Source organism: Olea europaea, chromosome 15 (genome assembly GCF_002742605.1).
Source record: "Olea europaea var. sylvestris chromosome 15, O_europaea_v1, whole genome shotgun sequence".
In the NCBI taxonomy this organism is placed as follows: domain Eukaryota; kingdom Viridiplantae; phylum Streptophyta; class Magnoliopsida; order Lamiales; family Oleaceae; genus Olea; species Olea europaea.
Genome location: NC_036251.1, coordinates 16995037 through 17003970, shown reverse-complemented (window position 1 = coordinate 17003970; position 8934 = coordinate 16995037).

Here is an 8934-nt window from a genome sequence, read left to right as displayed (position 1 = left end):
CCTTTTAGTGCATGAGCAACGCATGAATGCTCATGTGGTAGAAGAACAAGCACTCAAAATCACTAATGATTATCAGTCAGGAGAAAGAGGACGAGGACGTGGTGGCCTTAGAGGAAGAGGAAATGGAAGAGGAAGAGGTAGACAAAACTTTGACAAGTCTACAGTTGAATGTTATAACTATCATAAGCTTGGTCATTTCCAATATGAATGTCCTAGCAAGGTGGAGAATAATGTAAAAGCAAGCTATGTCGAGGCTACTGAAGAGATGTTACTAATGGCTTGCCTAAATACTAAGGAAACCGATCAAAAGGCATTGTGGTTTCTTGACTCGGGGTGTAGCAATCACATGAGCAGTCAAAAGGAGTATTTCTCTGATTTTGATGAAAACTTTAGAGAATTTGTAAAGCTGGGGAATAATTCAAGCATGGCAGTAGTGGGAAAAGGCAATGTACGATTGCTAGTCAATGGAGTCATGCAGGTGATCACTGGGGTTTTTTATGTACCAGAATTGAAGAACAACTTGTTAAGTGTAGGTCAGTTACAAGAGAAGGGGCTTGCAATTCTCATTCAATTTGGGAAATGCAAAATTTATCACCCTGAGAGAGGTCTGATCATGGAGACTGCCATGACATCAAACAGAATGTTCATTTTGGTTGCTCATTCTTAGCCAAATGAAACAATCTGTTTCCACTCAACCATTGAAGATCTCTCCCATCTTTGGCATTGTAGATATGGCCATTTAAGTCTAAAAGGTCTAAAGACTCTCCAAGATAAAAAGATGGTACATGGGCTACCACAATTCAAAGCCTCATCTAAGATATGTCAAGATTGTTTGGTAGGGAAGCAGACAAGAGATTCATTTCCAAAGAAAAGCACTTGGAGAGCCTCTCAGATCCTTCAATTAGTACATGTAGACATATGTGGACCTATCACACCTATTTCAAATAGCAAAAAAAAGGTACATGATCACTTTTATTGATGATTTCAGCCGCAAGACTTGGGTGTATTTTTTAGTGGAAAAATCTGAGGCATTTATTACGTTCAGAAATTACAAAAGTCGAGTTGAGAAGGAAACATGTTCAGATATACAAGGCTTGCGTACAGATTATGGAGGAGAATTTACATCACAGGAGTTCAATGAATTTTGTAGGGTAAACGGCATTCGGAGACAACTATCGGCCGCATACACCCCACAACAAAATGGGGTAGCAGAACGTAAGAATCGAACCATTATGAATATGGTTCGAAGCATGCTTTCGGAGAAGAAGATTCCAAAAATTTTCTGGCCTGAAGCAGTTAATTGGACCGTCCATGTTTTAAATCAAAGCCCAACACTTGCAGTGAGGAATAAAACTCCGGAAGAAGCCTGGAGTGGAACTAAGCCATCAGTGGAGTATTTTAGAGTTTTTGGATGCATCTGTCATGCTCATATTCCTGATGCTAAAAGAACAAAACTCGATGACAAGAGTCTGAAGTGTATTTTGCTTGGAGTCAGTGAGGAGTCGAAGGCATACAGATTATATGATCCAACTTCACAGAAGATCTTGATAAGTAGAGATGTGGTTTTCGATGAGGATGAAATTTGGAACTGGGAAAAGAAGCATGAAGAAACTAACATTGCTGATTTAGAGTGGGGAGAAAGTGATATTAAGGATGAATCAGATGCAAATTGTAATAGTCAGACAGAAACAGGAACAGGAACAGAATTGGAAACAGAGGAATGGACAGGTGAATTATTACATGAAAACTTACCAAATCCTCTTGGAACAAGAGAAAGAAGGCCGCCTATTTGGATGAAGGACTACATCAGTGGAGAAACCCCTTCTGAGGAAGAGGATATGGCTCATTTGGTCATGTTTACTGCTAGTGACCCTATTTCATATGATGATGCTGTGAGGAGTGATAAATGGAGAAAAGCCGTGGATTTGGAGATTGAAGCAATAGAAAGGAATGATACTTGGGATTTAATTGACTTGCCTATTGGAGGAAAGAAGATAGGATTAAAATGGGTTTACAAAACTAAACTCAATGAGAATGGAGAAGTTGATAAATACAAGGCACGTCTTGTAGCAAAAGGGCACACTCAACAATACGAGGTGGATTATACTGAGGTATTTGCACCCGTGGCTCGACTAGATACAATCCGTGTGATAATTGCCCTTGCAGCTCAAAAAACATGGACAATTTCTCAACTAGATGTGAAGTCAGCCTTCCTGCATGGTAAATTAAATGAAGAGGTTTTTGTGGAGCAGCCTCGAGGCTATGAACGAAAAGGTGATGAGGAGAAGGTATACAAACTGAAAAAGGCCTTATATGGACTTAAGCAAGCTCCATGAGCTTGGTATAGTCGTATTGAATCCTATTTCATGAAAGAAGGCTTTGAGAAGTGCCACTATGAACACACTTTGTTCATCAAGACTAAAGGAGGAGGTAAAATTCTAGTTGTGTGTCTTTAGGTTGATGATCTCATTCTTACTGGAAATGATAAGTCCATGATGGATGAGTTCAAAAAATCTATGAAATTAGAGATTGATATGACTGATCTTGGAAGGATGAAATACTTTCTTGGCATTGAAGTGACACAAAAAATTGATGGTATTTTTATTAACCAAAGGAAGTATGCACTGGACGTTTTGGAAAGGTTTGGTATAATTAATTCCAATCCAGTTCAAAACTCAATTGTTCCTGGATTTAAACTCAAGAAGAATGTGGATAGAGCTAGAGTGGATGCCACTTACTACAAGCGAATTGTTGGAAGCCTCATGTATTTAACAGCCACTCGACCAGATTTGATGTTTTCAGTAAGCCTCATTAGTAGGTATATGGAAAGACCTACTGAACTCCATTTAGCACCAGCAAAGAAGATCTTAAGGTATTTAAAAGGAACAACTGAGTTTGGGATTTTCTATCAGAAGGGAGGAAATGAAGAGTTGATTGCATATACAGACAGTGACTACGCTGGGGATCTAGATGACAGAAAAAGTACTTCAGGTTATGTATTTTTATTCAGTTCAGGAGCTGTGTCTTGGTCCTCAAAGAAACAACCAGTGGTCACTCTTTCCACCACAGAGGCAGAATTCATTGCTGCAACATCATGTTCATGTCAAACTGTATGGTTAAGGAGAATTCTTGAAAAATTGGGTCATATTCAGAGTGAATCCACCACTGTTTTTTGTGATAATAGTTCAACCATAAAGCTTTCTGTGAATCCAGTACTACATGGCCGTAGCAAACACATTGATGTTCGTTTCCATTTTCTTCGTGAACTCACAAAGGATAGAACTGTAAAGATGAAGCATTGCCGCACTCAGAAGCAAATTGCAGACCCGATGACAAAGCCACTGAAGTTGGATGCATTCATAAAGCTTCGAAGTTCGTTAGGAGTTTGTTCAGAGTTAGAAATAAACTGATTGCTAGCAGCATTCAGTTTAAGGGAGGATGTTGAAATATTTTGAATTAGTCAGCTAGGATTAATTAGGTTGTTGCTGCATTTTGAAATAATTCCTATTGATAGGACACGTTGTTTACTTTGAACATTTCTCTAGGCCTCTCCCATGATTCTCGGAGTTGTTGAGATGTGGGTTGTTTATCTCTTTTATTGCTTTGTAAAGGCTATTTAAGCCATTGTTTTTGTTGGAATAATACATGCTTTTCTTCTCCAAAATTCTGAAACACATAAAAGCAGGATTCTTAACACTTGTACAATATAGATGGTTGCGGAAGGAAATGAAGTAAAGAGGCATGGGATGTAATGTACAGAAATGGAGAATGACTAAAAGAAGAAAAAGAAATGGCTCATGGGGTAAAATTGATATGGAAATTTATGACGTCAGCATGAGTTCATTAATGATGCCTTATGAATTGTAATCTATTTTCCTCTTTTATATATTGCAGTGATTTAAAAATTTTCAATTCCACTTTTGCACCACTAAATATCCAACCTTTTAGATTTACCAAAATACCGTTTCACCTTTTTTAAACTCTTACGGCTCTTATACTAATTACATATGTGCGCGTGTGACAATGTGTAATACATTCCACTAACTATTCTATCACCATTGTCATCCTCCCCACTACCACCAACACAAAAGGCATAGCTACCTCGGCTCACCACAATAAAAAAATAGGTTTAATCCCTACATACAGGGAAAAGTTTCACAGGCACCTCACTGTAGAAGCGGGACCCCCATGTGATTGAAAAAAATAAAAATTGCTAAGGCCCCACCTCAGTGTCTTAGTCTGGCAGGAACCTGTTTAGTTTCACAGGTGCCTCACATGCACCTCACTGTAGAGGCGAGACCCCCATGTGATTGAAAAAAAAAATTGCTAAAGCCCCACCTCAGTGTCTTAGTCTGCCAGGGACTTGTGTCCCTGTACTTGTAGAAGCGCCCTAAAAAATATCATCACAAAACTTACCCTCATCACTATCACTGCTACCACTATAACAGTAACCACAACCACAATTTTCCTTTCCTTTTTACACAAACATTTCTCCATTTCTCCCACTTGGTCTCACTAAACCACCACCACCACATGGCAACTTTAAAGCAATCACCACAAAAAACTTAGATTTGAAAATTTTCTCCTAAGAAGTATTTTACTGAAAAGAATGTATGATTGAAAATGAATTAATTTTATTTTTTTTAAATTGATCTCAAACTAGAAAGTCCCCTTTGAAATACTTGAATATGTATTTTAAAGGTAACAAAAAATAAAGGCTTATTGGCGCAAACCCCCAATCATTTGAACCAATTGCAGAGTACTCCCTATTCTTTGAAATTGACTGAAAATCCCCCTATATGATCTTTGATGTGCGAATCGCCCTCTATTGTCTAATTTTGTTAGTTTAGGTGTTAGCTTCACTTAAAATTGTCAAAATTAAAGGATTAATTGCAAACGTGATCCCAAACTTTTTAATTTTTTCCAATTATACCCATATATTTTATAAATTGCAGTGATTTAAAAATTTTCAATTCCACTTTTGCACCACTAAATATCCAACCTTTTAGATTTACCAAAATACTGTTTCACCTTTTTTAAACTCTTACAGTTCTTATACTAATTACATACGTGCGCGTGTGACAATGTGTAATACATTCCACTAACTATTCTATCACCATTGTCATCATCCCCACTACCACCAACACAAAAGGCATAGCTACCTCGGCTCACCACCATAAAAAATAGGTTTAATCCCTACGTACAGGGAAAAGTTTCACATGTGCCTCACAGGCACCTCACTGTAGAAGCGGGACCCCCCATGTGATTGAAAAAAATAAAAATTGCTGAGGCCCCACATCAGTGTCTTAGTCTGGCAGGGACCTGTTTAGTTTCACAGGTGCCTCACATGCACCTCAATATAGAGGCGAGACCCCCATGTGATTAAAAAAAAAAAAAATTGCTGAGGCTCCACCTCAGTGTCTTAGTCTGGCAGGGACCTATGAAACAGGTCCCTATACTTGTAGAAGCGCCCTAAAAAATATCATCACAAAACTTACCCTCATCACTATCACTACTACCACTATAACAATAACCACAACCACAATTTTCCTTTCCTTTTTACACAAACATTTTTCCATTTCTCCCACTTGGTCTCACTAAACCACCACCACCACATGGCAACTTTAAAGCAATCACCACAAAAAACTTAGATTTGAAAATTTTCTCCAAAGAAGTATTTTACTGAAAAGAATGTATGATTGAAAATGAATTAATTTTATTTTTTTTAAATTGATCTCAAAATAAAAAGTCCCCTTTGAAATACTTGAATATGTATTTTAAAGGTAACAAAAAAAATAAAGGCTTATTGGCGCAAACCCCCAATCATTTGAACCAATTGCAGAGTATTCCCTATTCTTTGAAATTGACTGAAAATCCCCCTATATGATCTTTGATGTGCGAATCGCCCTCTATTGTCTAATTTTGTTAGTTTAGGTGTTAGCTTCACTTAAAATTGTCAAAATTAAAGGATTAATTGCAAACGTGATCCCAAACTTTTTAATTTTTTCCAATTATACCCATATATTTTATATGTGCCACCTATAATCTTAAACCATTAAAACTTCATTTTCTTCCCAAATTTTAAAGAATAAAATGATAATAATATATTATTCATATAACATAATCAAAAAAAAAAAAAAGCAAAAAAAAAATAATAAAATCCTAACCCCCACTCCTTCTTCCCCAATAGTTTGCAGAGTAGATAGGGTAAATAGAATCCCTTTAATTTATCTCTTACTCTTCCATTTAATTTATTCATTATCTGATATTAAACTGATGCCAAATTTCCTTTTTCCTTTTCCTTTTGTTTTCCTATTTTTGAGTGCCTTTGATGTGTGTGGGCCTCTTTGAGGGTTTTCATGTTTCATCTTGAGAAGTTCTTGGCTAGCTGTAATGATGTAGGTGCACAGAAAGTCTGAAGGAGGCTGCAGAAAAATTAAAATCCTGGCTGATAATGTTAGTCACGAACTTTTTGCTAAAATATGTTGGAAGGAAAGTAATTAGAGCCTGATCACACTAACAAGATATTTTGATGAATAGATTATAATTATTCCTGTATACCTTGACTTTGATTTAAACCATAAACTTACCATTTGCTGAAATCCAAAACCAATAATCAGAAATCGAAATTTTTCAGTGGCGCCTCCCTCTCATCTCCTCTTTTTATGCCTCAGCCGCCACTTTCTTCATTCCCAATGGGTGACCCCTCCTAGGAGGAGCGAGCCAGTATGACCGCCTAGAGGTGGCAATCTAGCTGAGCCACTCGACCCATGGGGAGTTCGGACACGTTTCGGGACGAGCATGAGTTGAGCACTTGGCTCGCAAAAAACAACAAGCGGTTCGTAAGTAGCCCACGAGTTATGCAGGCTCGATGAGCCCAGAAGTGTCCAAGCGCTCACTTTTTTTTCTAAAGTTTGGTCTTTTCTAAAGTTCTTTTAACCATTTTTAAAAAGTCCAAAGTTTTTAGAGCATGTTTGATTCTCGATTCGCTATATCTACTTAAAAAGTCAAGTCTTCCTCCCTATTTACTCGAACTTGAGCCCCATTTTTTTTTGTTTAAATTGTATTTTCGAATAATATTTTGATGGAGAATATTGAAAGCCCAAGAATGACTAACCAAGAGGGGGTGAATTGGTTTTTAAAACTTTTTTCAAAAATTAATTCTAGATATAAGTCAATATGATAGTAAATATGTCAATTAAATAAATAGACACGAATATGAAAGTAAGTAAAGACTAAATTGATAAATTCAAATAATAAACGCAAGTATAAAAACGATAATTAAAAGGGAGAGAAAATGCAAACGATATAATTGTGGAGGTTCGATCCAAAGCAATTTGTTCACGAAATATTTCTTTCGATTTAAATTATCGCAAGTGTACGGGTCGTGACAAGTAATAAAATGGACTTTAGAAGTCCGAGTATCGTCCCACAGAGAAAGAGTAGTTCAATTTTACGTATTTTAGCCTTAACCGAAACTAACTGAGTTAAAATGAATTTTGGAATAAAAAACCCTAATTTTGGGAGAAATCCCCAAATTGAAAAACCCTAATTTCAAATCAAACCCTAAATTACTTAAATTCACTTAACTAATGACTCAATTACGAAATGTTATGAAAAATAAATGAAATGTATTGTCAATTTATAAAAATCTATGTAAAACGAATGCACTAAGATCACGAATCCCCAAATAATTACCAATTAAACCCTAATTTCACAATTTTGATAATTCAATAAGAATTTGATAAATCAATGCTCCTAAATCTATTCAAAATATATTGAAAAACCCTAATTTCAAATCAAACCCTAAATTACTTAAATTCACTTAACTAATGACTCAATTACGAAATGTTATGAAAAATAAATGAAATGTATTGTCAATTTATGAAAATCTATGTAAAACGAATGCACTAGGATCACGAATCCCCAAATAATTACCAATTAAACCCTAATTTCACAATTTTGATAATCATCAGCCTATATCTCTATGACGGATGCAATTATACAAGAACGCATTTAAATTTTTTGTCAGCAATTAAAGATTTACATAGGGCAAAGGGGTATATTTCTATCCCCTATCGGACCCTATGATGAATTATATATGTCGAGTTTAATCTAATTTTCTCAAATTCAGAATTAAACCACCAAATTCACACAAATCAAGTGCACATTAATCGTGGAAATAGATAAACCAATATAATCCATTCAAATATCCCATCAAACTAATAATTCAAAATCATGAAATAGTAAGTTTAATAATAATTACATGGTTCATCGATCACCTAGTTGCAAAAATCTAGCCTATCATGATAAAAATAACGAAATCTAACAAAATATGAATAAAATACATCACCGGGTTATCAAAGATTGAAGAAATCTCGTAAATCTCGCATCAATTCTTATTCTTGCCTTCAATTCCACTCCAAGATGAATATTTTTGCCTCCCAAGTCATTCATGCGGGTTCTGGACGTCTTGTTGCTATTTAAACCCGTCCAAATTAGGTTACCAAAGGAGTTGCAATCATATAAAGAAACTGCAAAATTCGGGGAAAATTTATACTTATGCGACTGCATAGGTTTAAGAAAAACGCCATTTTTAATCCCTAGAGGTTCACTCACGGTCGCATAGGTTTTATACTATGCGACCGCATGGTAGAGCTACTTTCTTGTTTGAGTCATTTTAGTCCTCAAGTTTCATTCCTTCACTCCTTGACCTCCTCTCTTGTTCCTAGTTGCTCCAATGTTCCCTTGTAACTTCCAATTGGTGCTTGGCTTGATCAATTGCTTGATGTGTTCATCGGGTCAACTTTCAAATAATTGCAATTTGGTCCCTGAATTTTTATTTTGCTCCAATTTGGTCCTTTTTCGCTCTTTTCTCCTGAATTCCACTATTTCCATAGAATTTCCTACATTGCATGAATTTGACAAAGTTAA